General features: G+C 46.6%; 1 long non-coding RNA gene across 1 annotated transcript; it reads left to right on the plus strand.

The window, feature by feature from the left end:
* Positions 1-15119: 15119 nt before the first annotated feature.
* On the plus strand, positions 15120-15868 carry LOC139834145 (uncharacterized). Its single transcript, XR_011749546.1, has 2 exons — positions 15120-15505; positions 15609-15868. It is a non-coding gene; the product is annotated as an uncharacterized lncRNA (long non-coding RNA).
* Positions 15869-17591: the final 1723 nt, after the last annotated feature.

The raw sequence follows: 17591 nt of genomic DNA on the forward strand, positions 1-17591 counted from the left end.
GTTTTCTGCCTTCTTGGGCTTGCGTCGAGGAATACAGACTACCACTCTTCGCACATTTTAGCACTTTTTTTTTAGAACGAAACCCTTTGGGCTTTTTTTTTTTTGAGAAACCACATCATATCATTAGTCAAACCTTGGAGAGTACAACAAACGGTGGCCAAATCTGGAAAGATCCAGAAGAGCATACACAGGAAAATTGCACAAAGACCCCTAAAAAAGATAAAATTTCAAAGAAAGCCCTGCAGGTCCTTGAGCACATACAGATCAAGTCCAGTCGCCGCCACCGACGGCACCACCGCCGGAGAAGAAGACGGACATACCTCACTCCCAACTCAGAGGAGATACCATCGGAGTCAAGCTCCTTTGTGGACCTCAAAAGCCGTCCGCTGCAAGCAGCAGAACCATCATCTTTGGGGCTCGTCGGCCGGGGAGGAACCCCGTCACTCCTCAGAGCTTGGCATCGCCGCATCCCGTCGAAAGCATCGAGGAAGAACGCCGGAACCACAGCCTTCAAGCCTCGCGACCCGCTCCAGTGCAGCACCCCTCTGGACGAAGCCGGCCCACGCCGCCGACCAACTCCAAGACGCTTTCCACCTGATTCCCGACTGGATCCGGAGCCAATCCACCACGGGAGCAGCAGATCAGGGGGGAACAAAATACCTCCGCGACCTCGCCGTAGCTGCGCCGACGCCATCGCCAGGTAGAGAAGCTCGCACGCCTTGACGGAGGATCAAGGCCACAAGCACTTTATTCGCCGCCGCCGATACATCGACGGCACGCATCCCTAATCCACACCTATTTACACGCCGAGGTCAAAGATCCGGGGTCCCCCCCCCTCTCCCGCCGCCGAAGCGGCCGACGGAGAGAAGAGGAACCCGCGGCCTCGCCGGCGGTAAGAGGGGGAAAGTTTTTCGCCTCCGGGTCGCCTCCCTTAGTACTGTAGAGATAAGGGAGAGGAGAGGGAGCACCACTTAAACCCTTTAGGCTTTCGCTCCTGTCTCTACCATATATTTTCCATAGGCACCTTTCTGCGTTTCTTTTTTCTCTCTGTGGTCAGTTTTTTTCAAAGCAAACCTTACTGGCGGTTATTTATTTACTAATTGAGAAAAGAGCTACATCACTTATTGCAAGTGGCAAAATGAAATTTGGGGGACCGGTTTTGTTGTGGCTATACTTTATGGGTGTACCATCGACAGTGCCTAGATCCGGCAAACCTTCATGACCCATAGACGATGATGGTGGCGTATGACCCATCGGGCGGCCTAGTTGCTATATAGATCAAGATGGATGAAGTCCAGCCCAGGAACAAGGAGCCGGATCCACTGACCAACTCTAGAAGTCGGATCCGGCCTGGCCCATCAGGTGTAGCCGGATCTAGTACGGCGTATAAGGAAAGGCGGATCCTTGATGTGTACGACAATGTAATATTCCGTAGTTAGGTGACTTGTATTCTGGCCAGGACTTTCCGTGTAAACCCTAGATCTTAGCGCCTTTATAAGCCGAATTCCGGGAGCCCTAGAGGCACAACCGCAACTCATTGTAACAACGCGAAAGCATCCAGATAATTCCAGACAAGCAGCACTAGACTCTGTCATCGTGCAGGTGTTCCGAAGCTAGGTAAATCGTGTACCACCGTTCCAAGGACTCTCCGTCCAATGGCCCCTACTTTTTCTCCCCTCGTGAGGATCCCTCCTCCGAGGTACCGTCGAATAGGAAACGACAGGTTTCCTTCGAACTACAAGCAAATTTTGCCAATTCATGCGCCACCCGTTAGCCTCTCTTGGACAATGTTTAGAAATAAATACCATTTATTGTGCTAGCCTTCTAGAAACATTCCACCAAACCTATTGTATTTGTATATGGACTTCACACCTAGAATCAATTCGAGTGAATCCGACTCAATTGATACTCGATTGCATCCAATGATCTCTAAGTACTCCAGTCCCTTTAGTAGGGCAAATGTCTCCGTAGTCGCCGCATCAAAAACATTCAGCAATAGACAATAGGATCCTCACATCACCTTGTGGCACATGTACCATCACTATGAAATGAAGCATCAATATTAAGTTTAAATGTTCCTGCCAAAGGCTTAACCCAAGATACTTCCTCCTCTTTTGCATTCGGTCGAGCTGCACCAAAATTTGTAGTCAGTGAATTGATTGCATGTGCTTATTTGGAGGGTTTTGCAACATATGCTCCTTTCACGAACTCACGAAGTTGCCTCCAAATACACAAGCATCCAACCGCAATAATTTATTGAAACCCCAAGTTTTCGAGAACATGCGATTTCTTGCAGCGCCGGAAGGACTTCATCTTGAGCTTGAGTTTGGCAAGAGTACGACTAATTCATCCACGAGATCTGATCTCGTTACCACTTTGGATCTTCAAGGGTAAAATTTTCCATCTATCTCGTTGCTTTAATTTAGTAGATTAGATCTTGGCTTTTTTCGGATTGGATCTTGGTTTTGTTCGTTCTAGCGGTAGATTTTTTTCTATGCTACGAACCCACCATGGTGGTTCTGCCTTCTATTCCCTCGAGCACGACGACGGTGGCCCTTACAACTTCTCCATCTTCCCTAACCTTCATGTTGAATCTTGTACCTCTGGTTGTAAGGAACCTCTAACCCTTGATGTTGTAGCTCCCCTGATCTTTCGACTTCCTCCAAATCCTCAGTGGTGACATGTTCTAGATGTAGCCTCCCAATATTATCCATGCACGATCTAGCTATTTATTGATGCAAACCTTCAATGATTTCGCAAGATTCTGTGTCAAAGTCTATCCTCAATAGGATGGTCGAGCTCGGCAAGAGTGGGTAAGCTATAATAACAATATATTTAGAGAAATCCTAATGCAGAAGGATGTCAATGACGTGCTTGAATTCCATGGGATCATAGTGACACGTCTTAAGTTGCACGACCACCTCAGGAAGTGGAGAATGAGGTGGAACAAAATATGGAGGATTGGAGAGCAACGTGGCATCAGGTTATGCAATGACAATACATGCTTTCAGATCAATGATGACAAGAAGCTGAGGCAGCATCTCATGCTAAGATAACATGGCACTGTTTTTGTTTCACTAGTTTATAACCTACATATTGATCTGTACTAACACACTGATTTCTCAATGTTAGGCCTGTCCTAAGCATGTTGACTTGGTGAACAAGCCCATAGTGATATGTTGTCGTTGCCTATTCGACGGTACCTCGGAGGAGGGATCCTCACGAGGGGGAGAAGAAGTAGGGGCATTGGGCGGAGAGTCTTCAGGACGGTGGTACGCGATTTACCCAACTCTGAAACACATGCACGATGACAGGGCCTACTGCTGCTTGTTTGGAATTATCTGGGCGCTTTCGCTTTGTTACAATGAGTTGTGGTTGTGCCTCTCGGGATCCCGGGATCCAACTTATAAAGGCGCCAGGATCTAAGGTTTACACGGAGAGTCCTAGCCGGAATACAAGTCACCTAACTACGGAACATTACATTGTCGTGCACGTCAAGGATCCACCTTTCCTTATACGACGTACTAAATCCGGCTACCCCTGATGGGCTAGGCCGAATCCAACTTCCATACTTGGTCGGTGGATCTGGCTCCTTGTTCCTGGGCTGGACTTCATCCATCTTGATCTACAACAACTGGGCCGCCCGATGGTCCATACGCCACCATCACCGTCTATGGGCCACCCGGGCTTGCCGGATCTAGGCACTGTCGATGGTACACCCATGAAGTATATCCACAACAGTAGCCCCCAGAGTTCTCCGAGATTCACCTCTTGTTTCCGCCTTGCTCGAATCATCTTTGCTTCCGACAATTCTCTCGGTAACATGGGGAAACTTGAAGAACTCCAACTTGATGATTCTTCCCTTTCCAGCTTGCATGCCGGAAAGATCCTTCATCCTGCGCGACTTCATCCATCGACCTCATTTTTACAACGAGTCTCTGGGTTACTCCCCTGCAGAGATAACGGTTCGTCGTTTTAAATTCTTACCAGGAACCTTGAAAGGTTCAAACGGTTCCGCCAATCTTGGCGCCATTTTCGGGTAATTTGAACGGTAACTTATCCTTAGCCATTCTTACTGCTAGGGTTTTCGACGCGTGTCCATCATCCAACGGTGCGACGCTTGCGTTCCGACCACAGGATGTGGAGCACGAATCTCACCCTGCGCCAATAAATATCCCCCACCACACACACCTAATCACCTCATTCTCCCCCATTTCACCTCTCACTCGAGCGTCGCCACCGAGCTCCAGCTTCCGCCGTGCCGGAGTCTGCCGGAACTTCACCGAAGCCAGCGCCGCCGCGTCGTGTTCATCATGTTCTTATCCTCGGCGAGCCACCGCAGCAAATACCTCGTCGCCGGCATCTCCGACCACCGCGGAAACCATCTCCGGTAAGCCTTCAACTCGAGATTTTTCATCGGCGTTGGTAGAGACGACTAGTGTGTAGCAGTAGTTCCAACTAAGTTAGTTCACTTGCAATTTGTAGATGTCTTCCTCTACTCTGCCTCCATCGCAGATGGAACCCATCGCGGCAATGCCTATCTCCTTCGCCCCTCCGCCATTCAGCCCTGTCCAGCTGGATCCTACTAAGGGATCCACCAAGAACATCGAGGGGACGTCTGCTAATCCGAAAGACTTAGTCGGATCAAAGAAGATGGAAAAGAAGGTGGAGGAGGTCGCCACCAAGAAGTCGAAGGCCCGATCTCGCGAAGGTGAGGTTAAGGGGCAATGGTAGCCCTGCACCACCACAGAGGACGAGCTTCGCAGCCTCGAGGCGGAGAGCTTTCGACAACCTGGATACTGGCGAATGATTCCGGGTGCCCTGATCCCGGCGCCCAAAGCCGGAGAATGGGTGCTGACCAAGGCGTTGGTCGAGTGTGGGTTCTCGTTGCCTCCGAGTGACTTCTTCAAAGAAATCCTCAAGACGTATAGCCTGCAACCTCACAACATATCGCCCAACAGCATCCTCGCCATCGCCAACCACGTCACCCTGTGTGAGGGTCATCTCCGGGTAACACCTGAGTTGCCCTTGTTTCAATATTTCTTCACCGTCAAGAAGGAGACGGTCCCGTGGACTTTGTCGCTTGCCACCTGCGGGAGCATCATCTTCAAGATCCACCCCGGCCACGTCTACCCCACACGGATCGTCATGAATCCATCAGGTACTGGTCCGGGGGATTCTTCTACGTGAAGGATGTCTCAGATCCGTCCAGCCCGAAGACGCTGCCAGATTTCAAGGACGGGTCCGCCAGTGAGACCCCCGCCTGGACGAACTATCCTCACCTCTCTGAGTCACCTCAGTTGACTAGGGCGGTAAGGCGGATCTGCAAGCTGACGGAATCAGGCTTGTCGGGGAACGACCTGACGTTGTCATGGTTCACCAAGCAACATCGGGATCGTCTGATGTATGAATACATCGGTCGCGATGACACCATGCGCGCCTCCAAGGACAACCTCTCCTCCGACGCCCTGGACAAGTGGATCTGGGTAATGATCAAGATTCCGCATGACATTCGCTCTCACGTGTGCAATCTTGACATGCACACGGGTGGCACCGGCATCGTGGTAAGTCTTCCGACTAGTCATCACTTCCCTTTTTGTACCTACGAATTTGTCTAAGGACTTTATCTTTGCATGTTCAGCTCGAAGCCCTCGAAGAGACGTATCTCGGAACTCTGACCCGGGTTCCGCACTCCGGCAACACAAACCCGGAGGCCGCGTCTGACATGGAAGCTCCTGAGGCCCCTGCTCCTGCCAAACGGAAGAGAGGCGCAGCCTTCGGCCAGGCGTCAAAACATGCGCGCGAGGCTCCCAACGCCATGGCCACTAAGAAGGCCGAGAAAGAGAAACAACGCCTCAAGGAAATCGATACCAGCAGAGGCTCTCAAGCCAACATCGAGCAGTTCTTCCTTAAATCTGGGTAAGTACTTAACTTCCAACTTACTTCATTTTTGCAACTTAACTCAAAATCTGCTAAGTGTTATGCTCTTTCTTGTCATGCAGGAAAAGTACCGGAAGCAAGCCTTGTTGCAGATATGCCCAAGAGGCAATAATAAATTGGTTATTATATATCTTTGTGTTTATGATAAATGTTTGCATACCATGCTATAATTGTATTAACCAAAACATTGATACATGTGTGTTATGTAAACAGCAAGGAGTCCCTAGTAAGCCTCTTGTATAACTAGCTTGTTGATTAATAGATGATCATGGTTTCATGATCATGAACATTGGATGTTATTAATAACAAGGTTATGTCATTGGATGAATGATATAATGGACACACACCTAACCCTAACTTGCCAACGAAGTGGGAGGGTGGAGTCCATGGAGGACTCCACCTCCTTGGCCGACCAGGTAAGAAGGAAAGAGGGGAGTCCCACTCCCCCTAGGTTTGGCCCTTTGGAAGGTTTGGGAGTTGGACTCTTATTCGGATTCTAGGGCTAACCCTTGGGCTTCCACCTATATAATGAGGGAGAGAGGGAGGGGACCAGCCACCACCTTGGTCGCACCATCAAGAGGCACCAAGGCCGGCGCCCCAGCTGGCCCCTCTCCCCAAACCCTAGCCGCCCCCTCCTCATACTCCTCCCGTAGCGCTTAGGCGAAGCCTTGCCGGAGATCTCCACCACCACTGCCACCACGCCGCCATGTTGCCGGGATTCCGAGGAGGATCTACTACTTCCGCTGCCCGCTGGAACGGGGAGAAGGACGTCGTCATCAACACCGAACGTGTGACCGAGTACGGATGTGCTGCCCAAATGTGGCACTGTCAAGATCTTCTACGCACTTTTGAAAGCGGCAAGTGATCATCTTCAGCAACAACGAGATCTAATCTCGTAGGCTTTGGAAATTTTCGGGGGTTAGTCTCATGATCTTCTCGTTGCTACCATCTTCTAGATTGCATCTTGGCTTGTTATTTGTTCTTGCGGTAGGAATTTTTTGTTTTCTATGCTACGAATCCCAACAGTGGTATCAAAGCTGTGTCTATGCATAGATTGGTTGCACGAGTAGAACACAATGGTTTTGTGGGCGTTGATGCTTTTGTTGTCTTTAGTTCGTGTACTTTGCATCTTGCGGGATGGTGGGATGAAGCGGCTCGGGCTAACTTTACATGACCGTGTTCATGAGATTTGCTCCACGCTTGACATGCAACTTGTATTGCATAAGTACATGGCTTTGCGGGTGTCTATCTCTCCCACCATAGTGAAGATTCAATCTACTCTTTCTATTGACGACACTAGTATCACCGTTGTGGCTCATGTTCGTAGGTAGATTTGATCTTACTCAAAAACCCTAAACCACGTAAAATATGCAAACCAAATTAGAGGCCTCTAACTTGTTTTTGCAGGGTTTGGTGATGTGATATGGCCATGATGTGGTGATGAATATGTATGAGAAGATCATTATTGTATTGTGGCAACCGGCAGGAGCCTTATGGTTGTATTTATATTTCATGTTGAGGTATTATTTCAAAGTAGTTGTAATAGTTGCTACATGGGAGAACAACCATGAAGACGGCGACATTGACCTTGACGCTACGCCGATGATGATGGTGATCATGCCCGTTGATGATGGAGATCATGTCCGTGCTTTGGAGATGAAGATCGAAGGAGCAAATACAAAAGGGCCATATCATATCACATATGAATTGCATGTGATGTTAATCCTTTTATGCATCTTGTATTGCTTAGATCGCGACGGTAGCATTATAAGATGATCTCTCTCACTAAATATCAAGATAATAAAGTCTTCATCCTTAGTATGCACCATTGCTAAGACTTGTCGTTTCGAAGCATCTGTGATGGTTGGGTGTGATAGATTCTACATGTGCATACAACAGGTGCAAGCCAGTTTTGCACACGTGGATACTAAGGTTGCCTTGACGAGCCTAGCATGTACATACATCGTCTCGGAACACGGGATACCGAAAGGTAGAGCATGAGTCATATGAATGATATGATGAGCACTTTGAGTGTTCGCCTTTAACGCTACATCTTTTCTCGTGATGATCGGAAATTGGTGTAGTGGATTTGGTTCGTGTGATCACTAAGACAATGCGAGGGATGTTGTTTTGAGTGGGAGTTCACCTAGTTAATTTAAGAATTAAAATTTGAACTCAATTTATCATAAACTTAGTCTAAACTCTTTGCAAATATGTTGTAGATCATGGAGCCCACCTCCATCAATTTTAACCAGTTCCTAGAGAAAGAAAAGCTTAAAAGCAATGGTAGCAACTTCACCGACTGGTTCCGTCATGTGAGGATTTTCCTCAATGGTGGAAATCTGCAATTTGTGCTCGAAGCACCACTAGGTCCCCCACCACCACCTGCAATATTTGAGGAAGTAAAGAATGTTTACGAGACTCTGGTGATTCGGTACTCTCAAGTTCAGTGTGCCATCCTGTGCAGCCTAGAGGCAGAGCTCCAAAAGCGTTTTGAGCACCACGACCCTTATGAGCTGGTCCATGAGCTAAAAGCTATCTTTGAAACTCATGCGGTTGTGGAAAGCTATGAGGCCTCGAAACACTTCTTTGGCTGTATGATGGAATAGGGCAGCTCCGTTAGTGAGCACGTGCTCGCTATGTCCGGGCATGCGAAGAAGCTCAGTGACTCGGGGATAGTGATTCCTAACCAGCTGGGTATTCATCATGTCCTCCAATCACTGCCACCAAGTTACAAGAACTTTGTGATGAACTACAACATGCAAAACATGAACAAAGAGTTACCTGAACTCTTCTCCATGCTAAAATCTGCTGAGATTGAGATATAAAAAGAGCACCAAGTGTTGATGGTCAACAAGACCACCAGTTTCAAGAAACAGGGAAAGCCTAACAACAAGGGCAACTCCAAGAAGGGCGGCAAGAAAGTTGCTGCGCCTCCTGAGAAGCCTAAGGCTGGCCCTAAGCCTAATATTGTGTGCTATTTCTGCAAGGAGAAGGGGCACTGGAAGCGTAATTGCTCCAAATACTTGGCTAATCTGAAGTGCAGCCTCATCAAGAAAAAGAAAGGTATATTTGATATACATGTTATAGATGTCTATCTTACTGGTTCTCGTAGTAGTGCCTGGGTATTTGATACTGGTTCGGTTGCTCACATTTGTAACTCGAAACAGGAAATGCGGAATAAACAAAGCCTAGCGAGGGACGAGGTGACGATGCACGTTGGAAATGGATCCAAGGTCGATGTGATCGCCGTCGGCACGCTCCCTCTACATCTACCTTCGGGATTAGTTTGAAACCTCAATAATTGTTATTTGGTGCCTGCGTTGAGCATGAAGTTATATCTGGATCTTGTTTAATGCAAGACGGTTATTCATTTAAGTCAGAGAATAATGGTTGTTCTATTATATGAATAATATCTTTTATGGTCATGCGCCTGAGATGAATGGTTTATTCTTGTTAAATCTCAATAGTAGTGATACACATGTTCATAACATTGATGCTAAGCGAATTAAATTGAATGATAATTCTACTTATATGTGGCACTATCGTCTTGGTCATATTGGAGTGAAGCGCATGAAGAAACTCCATTCCGATGGACTTCTTGAGTCACATGACTTTGAGTCATTTGATAGATGTGAAGCATGTCTAATGGAAAAAATGACTAGGACTCCATTCTCTGGTACAATGGAGAGAGCTACAGACTTACTGGAAATCATACATACCGATGTGTGTGGACCAATGAGTGTAGCATCACACGGTGGTTATCGTTATGTTCTAACCTTCACGGACGATCTGAGTAGATATGGGTATATTTACTTTATGAAACATAAGTTCGAAACTTTTGAGAAGTTTAAGGAATTCCAAAGTGAAGTAGAAAATCAACTTAACAAGAAGATTAAGTTTCTGGGTTCTGATCGCGGAGGCGAATATCTGAGTTATGAGTTTGGCATGCATTTAAAGAAATGTGGAATACTATCACAGTTGACACCGCCGGGAACACCACAACGCAATGGTGTGTCCGAACGTCGTAATCGAACTCTCTTGGATATGGTTCGATCTATGATGTCTCTTACCAATTTGCCGTTATCGTTTTGGGGTTATGCATTAGAGACAGCCGCATTCACTTTAAATAGGGCACCATCTAAATCCGTTGAAACGACACCGTATGAATTATGGTTTGGGAAGAAACCTAAGCTGTCATTCCTTAAAGTTTGGGGTTGCGAAGCTTATGTAAAAAAGTTACAGCCTGACAAGCTAGAACCCAAAGCGGAGAAATGCGTCACCCTAAAGAAACTATTGGGTACACTTTCTATCATAGATCCGAAGGAAAAATCTTTGTTGCCAAGAACGGATCCTTTCTTGAGAAGGAGTTTCTCACTAAAGAAGTGACTGCAAGGAAAGTAGAACTCGCCGAGGTTATTGAACCTTCTCTCGTAGATCAGAGTAGCGCAGCACCGGAAGATGTTCCTATGCAGCCTGCACCGATAGGAGAGGAAGCAAATAATAATGATCATGAAACTTCAAACGAGGAAGCTACTGAACCTCGCAGATCGACGAGGGAACGTACCACTACTGATTAGTATGATCCCTGTCTAAATGTCATGATTGTGGATAACAATGATGAAGACCCTGCGACGTATGAAGAAGCAATGATGAGCCCAGATTCCAACAAATGGCAAGAAGCCATGAAATCCGAAATGGGATCCATGTATGGTAACCAAGTATGGACTTTGGTAGACTTACCTGATAGCCGCAAGGCTGTCGAGATTAAATGGATCTTCAAGAGAAAAACAGATGCTGATGGTAATATTACTGTCTATAAAGCTCGACTTGTCGCGAAGGGGTTCCGACAAATTCAAGGAGTTGACTACGATGAGACCTTCTCACGTATAGCGAAGCTAAATTCTGTGAGGATTTTGTTAGCAATAGCTGCATTTTTCGATTATGAGATTTGGCAGATGGATGTCAAAACGGCGTTCCTTAATGGTGACATTGAGGAAGAGTTGTATATGGTACAACCCAAAGGTTTTGTCGATCCTAAAAATGCTGACAAGATATGCAAACTTCAGCGTTCCATTTATGGACTGAAGCAAGCATCCCGGAGTTGGAACCGACGCTTTGATAAGGTGATCAAAGACTTCGGGTTTATACAGTGTCATGGAGAGGCCTGTATTTACAAGAAAGTGAGTGGGAGCTCTGTAGCATTCCTAATTTTATATGTAGATGACATATTATTGATTGGGAATGATATAGAACTATTAAGGAGTGTTAAAGGTTATTTGAATAAGTGTTTTTCAATGAAAGACCTTGGTGAAGCAGCGTACATTTTAGGCATCAAGATTTATAGAGATAGATCAAGACGCCTAATAGGGCTTTTACAGAGTACATACCTGGACAAGATTCTAAAGAAGTTTAGAATGGATGAAAGCAAGAAAGGGTTCTTGCCAATGTTGCCAGGTAAGGTCTTGAGTAAAACTCAAGGTCCGGCTACAGCAGAAGAAAGAGAGAGGATGAACAAGATCCCCTATGCCTCGGCAGTAGGCTCTATCATGTATGCCATGTTGTGTACTAGACCGGATATCGCACATGCTGTTAGTTTGACCAGCAGATATCAAAGTGATCCAGAAATGGAACACTGAACAGCGGTCAAGAATATCCTGAAGTACTTGAAAAGGACTAAGGATATGTTTCTTTGTTATGGCGGTGACCAAGAGCTCGTTGTAACCAGTTACACCGATGCAAGTTGGAACACTGATCCTAATGACTCTAAGTCTCAGTCTGGGTACGTGTTTATATTGAATGGTGTGTTGGAGATATGCCCAAGAGGCAATAATAAAGTGGTTATTATAATATCTTTGTGTTTATGATAAATGTTTACATACCATGCTATAATTGTATTAACCGAAACATTGATACATGTGTGTTATGTAAACAACAAGGAGTCCCTAGTAAGCCTCTTGTATAATTAGCTTGTTGATTAATGGATGATCATGGTTTCGTGATCATGAACATTGGATGTTATTAATAACAAGGTTATGTCATTAGTTGAATGATATAATGGACACACACCCAAATGAGCGTAGCATAAGATCAAGTCATTAAGTTCAATTTGCTATAAGCTTTCGATACATAGTTGTCTTAGTCCTTCGACCATGAGATCATGTAAATCACTTACACCGGAAGGGTACTTTGATTACATCAAACGCCATTGCGTAAATGGGTGGTTATAAAGATGGGATTAAGTATTTGGAAAGTGTGAGTTGAGGCATATGGATCAATAGTGGGATTTGTCCATCCTGATGACGGATAGATATACTCTGGGCCCTCTCGGTGGAATGTCATCTGATTAGCTTGCAAGCATATGATTTGATCATAAGAGATGACATACCGCGGTACGAGTAAAGAGTACTTGTCAGTAATGAGGTTGAACGAGGTATGGAGATACCGATGATCAAACCTTGGATAAGTAAAATATCGTGTGACAAAGGGAATTGACATCGTATGTAAATGGTTCAATAAATCACTAAGTCATCGTTGAATATGTGGGAGCCATTATGGATCTCCAGATCCCACTATTGGTTATTGCTCGGAGAGGAGTCTCGACCATGTCTGCATAGTTCGCGAACCGTAGGGTGACGCGCTTAAGGTTCGATGTCGCATAAGTAGATTTGAATATGGTATGGAGATGAAGTTTGTTCGGAGTCTCGGATGTGATCCAGGATGTCACGAGGAGGTCTGGAATAGTCCGGAGAATAAGATTCATATAAGGGAAGTTGATTTCTGGGTTTCGGAAATGTTCGAGATTTTTCCGGTGGTTGACTGGAAGGTTCTAGAAGGTTCTGGAGGGGTCCACCATGGGGCCCACGACCTAGGAGGCCTAGCATGGGCCGAGGGGATGCTCCCTGGCCTAATGGGCCAGGGGCACATGGCCCCCAAGGCCCAGGCCGGCCAACCCCCTAGGGTTTCATAGGGGGGGATCAACTTGGGGGAGGGGAAAGCCCTCTCCCCCCTCTTGGCCGCCGCCCCCCCAACCCTAGATGGGAAGGGGGGCCACCTTGGCCGGCTGGCCCCCTATATAAAGAGGGGAGGGGGTGGCCGGCCACACCTCCCATCCATTGCCTCCTCCTCTGGCCGCCTCTCCCTCCACCATACGCTGCTCCGGCTTAGGCGAAGCCCTGCAGCTTTTCTTCCTCCACTACCACCACCACGCCGTCGTGCTGCTGGAATTTGGAGGAGATCTACCACACCTCCACTGCCCGCTGGAAAGGGAGAGGAAGGAGCTTCATCGACACCGTACGCGCGACCGAGTACGGAAGTGCTGCCGGATTGCAGCACCGGGGACGATCGTCTACACCAACAACGAGATTAATCTCGTAGGCTTTGGAATCTTTGAGGGTTAATCTCATCTCCATCTCGTTGCTTCGATCTTGTAGATTAGATCTTGGGTGTTTCATAGATTAGATCTTGGATTTATTCGTCTTTGCGGTAGGAATTTTTTTGTTTTCTATGCTACGAACCCCATCAGTGGTATCAGAGCCATGTCTATGCATAGATCTGTTGCACGAGTAGAACACAATGGTTTTGTGGGCGGTGATGCTCTTGTTGCTTTAGTTTGTGTACTTTGCTTCTTGCGGGATGGTGGGATGAAGCGGCCCGGGCTAACTTTACATGACCGCGTCTCATGAGACTTGCTCCACGCTTGACATGAACTTGTATTGCATAAGTGGCTTTGCGGGTGTCTGTCTCTCCCACCATAGTGAAGATTGTAATTTACACTTCTATTGTCAACACTAGTATCACCGTTGTGGTTCATGTTCGTAGGTAGATTGGATCTTACTCGAAAACCCTAAACCACGTAAAATATGCAAACCAAATTAGAGGCGTCTAACTTGTTTTTGCAGGGTTTGGTGATGTGATATGGCCATGATGTGATGATGATTATATTTGATGTATGATATGTTCATTATTGTATTATGGCAACCGGCAGGAGCCTAATGGTTGTCTTTAATTTTGTTAAAGACCTGCGTGTCTATTCATCATGTAATAGCTTTATTTCAAGTAGTTGTTATAGTAGCTATAAGTGATGGACAACCATGAAGCGGCGCCACTGACCTTGACGCCATGCTGGTGATGATGGAGATCATGTCCGTGCTTTGGAGATGGAGATCAAAAGCACAAAGACGAAAGGCCATATCATATCACACATTATGAATTGCATGTGATGTTAATCCTTTTATGCATCTTATTTTGCTTAGATCGCGACGGTAGCATTATAAGATGATCCCTCTCACTAAATATCAAGATAATAAAGTGTTCATCCTTAGTATGCACCGTTGCTAAGACTTGTCGTTTCGAAGCATCTCGTGATGATCGGGTGTGATAGACTCTACATGTGCATACAACGGGTGCAAGCCAGATTTGCACACGCGGATACCAAGGTTGCCTTGACGAGCCTAGCATGTACAGACATGGTCTCGGAACACGGGATACCGAAAGGTAGAGCATGAGTCATATGAATGATATGATGAACACTTTGAGTGTTCGCCTTTGAAGCTACATCTTTTCTCGTGAAGATCGGACTTGGTGTAGTGGATTTGGTTCATGTGATCACTAAAACAATGTGAGGGATGTTGTTTTAAGTGGGAGTTCACCTAGTTAATTTCAGAATTAAAATTGAACTCAATTTATCATAAACTTAGTCTAAACTCTTTGCAAATATGTTGTAGATCATGGCGCCCCCTCCATCAATTTTAACCAGTTCCTAGAGAAAGAAAAGCTTAAGGGCAATGGTAGCAACTTCACTGACTGGTTCCGTCATGTGAGGATTTTCCTCACTGGTGGAAGCCTGCAATATGTGCTCGAAGCACCGCTAGGTCCCCCACCACCTCCCCGCAGTTGTCCGAGGACATAAAGAATGTTTATGAGACTCGGGCAACTCGGTACTCCGAAGTTCAGTGTGCCATCTTGTGCAGCTTAGAGGCAGAGCTCCAAAAGCGTTTTGAGCACCACGACCTCTGTGAGATGATGCGTGAGCTCAAACTTATCTTTGAGACTCATGCGACCGTGGAGAGCTATGAGGCCTCGAAGCAGTTCTTTACCTGCATGATGGAAGAGGGCAGCTCCGTTAGTGAGCACATGCTCGTCATGTCCGGGCATGCGAAGAAGCTCAGTGGCTTGGGGATGATGATCCCTAACCAGCTGGGTATTCATCGTGTCCTTCAATCACTGCCACCAAGTTACAAGAACTTCGTGATGAACTACAACATGCAGAACATGAATAAAGATTTACCTGAAATCTTTTCCATGCTGAAATCTGCTGAAGTAGAGATTAAGAAGGAGAACCAAGTGTTGATGGTCAACAAGACCACCAGTTTCAAAAAGCAGGGCAAGCCTAACAAGGGTAACTTCAAGAAGGGCGGCAAGAAAGTTGCACCGCATCCTGAGAAGCCTAAGGCTGGTCCTAAATCTGAGACTGTGTGCTATTACTGCCAGGGGAAGGGGCACTGGAAGCGCAATTGCCCCAAATACTTGGCCGATCTGAAGAGCGGCCACGTCAAAAAGAAAGGTATATTTGATATACATGTTATTGATGTCTATCTTACTGGTTCTCGTAGTAGTGCTTTGTATTTGATACTGGTTCGGTTGCTCACATTTGTAACTCGAAACAGGAACTGCGGAATAGACGAAGCCTGGCAAGAGACGAGGTGACGATGCGCGTTGGAAATGGATCCAAAGTCGATGTGATCGCTGTCGGCACGCTCCCTCTGCATCTACCTTCGGGATTAGTTTTAAACCTTAATAATTGTTATTTGGTACCTGCGTTGAGCATGAACATTATATCTGGATCTTGTTTAATGCAAGACGGTTATTCGTTTAAGTCTGAGAATAATGGTTGTTCGATTTATATGAGTAATGTCTTTTATGGCCATGCACCTGAGGTGAATGGTTTATTCTTGTTAAATCTCGATAGTAGTGATACACATGTTCATAACATTAATGCTAAGCAAATGAAATTGAATGATAATTCTACTTATATGTGGCACTGTCGTCTTGGTCATATTGGAGTGAAGCGCATGAAGAAACTCCATTCCGATGGACTTCTTGAGTCACTTGACTTTGAGTCACTTGACAGATGCGAAGCATGTCTAATGGGAAAAATGACTAAGACTCCATTTTCTGGTACAATGGAGCGAGCTAAAGACTTATTGGAAATCATACATACCGATGTGTGTGGGCCAATGAGTGTAGCATCGCGCGGTGGTTATCGTTATGTTCTAACCTTCACGGATGATCTGAGTAGATATGGATATATTTACTTTACTAGTTAAATACCCGTGCGTTGCTACGGGTCTATAAAAATATATGACGAATAATAAAAAAAGTAAACCGAATAATAAATATTATCTATAAATGGATCGTATCGTTTGAGGTTTCCCTAAACTCTAGAGAAACTCCTAATACCATAGTACGTTCTATTTAAAAGGTGGCGTATATCATTTGAAAACGTAACTGTGGAGCTAATAATGTTGGTTGGCTCATATATGTACAGACCCAGTTTTTGACTCATCGTGCCAATGGTACGGGTCTCTTTCAATTATCATCACCATTAAGCATTGTTTATTTTTTAAACAGATGCAAAAGCTTTGCCTCCTCATTCATTAATTATGAAGAAAGTGCACAATTTTTTGAAGAAAACCGGGCGAAATCCTACAACAAGACACCACGGGGCCAAGCTCACACTCGCCATAAGAACAAAAACAAGCCCACTTAAACCCAGTGCTGAAACAAAGCAGGCAACACACTCGCGAAGACTGGCTTGCCATCCAACCAAGCCGGAGAGAAGACACTGTGCCTACTATGAAAGGAGCAGACACGGGACACTTCAACATAGCTGAAGAAGATGAACCTCTCAGAGAACTTCTAAAACGACCTTGTCGCCCTCGCGACACAAAGTCGATATCCTCAACACTGTCAAGATGATGAACATTCGAAGCCGCCGCTCCGACATACCGCTGCTCCGTCGCGTCCTATGCGTCCACCAAGACCACCACCTTCCGAGGCCCCGCCCGGACATACCACCGCTCGCTCTCGAGCTGCAACACCGCATGCACTGTCCACCCGAAACCCAAGCTGCACAGGCAAACGGCCGCAGACCACGGGCACCACACCAACTCATCTGGAGCCGCCACCCCGACATAATGTCCGACTGCCCTGTCGCCCACACGGCCAGGGTCGCCACCCAAGCCGTGGCAAGCTGCATCCCCGCACCATAGAGATGCTGCCGCACCGCCTTCCGGGGCTGCCACCCCGGCTCACAGCCACCTACCCGAGGCCGCTACCTCGGCATCCTCCAAAGCAGACGGCAAGGAAACCGGCAAATAAGCCACCCTCGCCGAGTGAAGGTCATGCCCTCCAAAGACGATGCATCCAAGAAGGGAAGTGACGAGATCGCCGCCGTCGCCCACTCCGGCCGAGGCAAGAACATTTGTTTTCACCCAGAGAGCATGAAGCTTTGAAGCTATGAGAGATAGGAGCTCCACGACGATGCCTTCAAGAAGGGGAAAGACGCCTCGGGGCGTCGCCATCGCCGGCACCGACCAATTCGGGCTGAGCTTTCACCCGGAGCAAGGCCACTCCCGTTGAGGCCTCCT

The sequence above is a fragment of the Lolium perenne genome, chromosome 7 (genome assembly GCF_019359855.2).
Source record: "Lolium perenne isolate Kyuss_39 chromosome 7, Kyuss_2.0, whole genome shotgun sequence".
Classification (NCBI taxonomy): domain Eukaryota; kingdom Viridiplantae; phylum Streptophyta; class Magnoliopsida; order Poales; family Poaceae; genus Lolium; species Lolium perenne.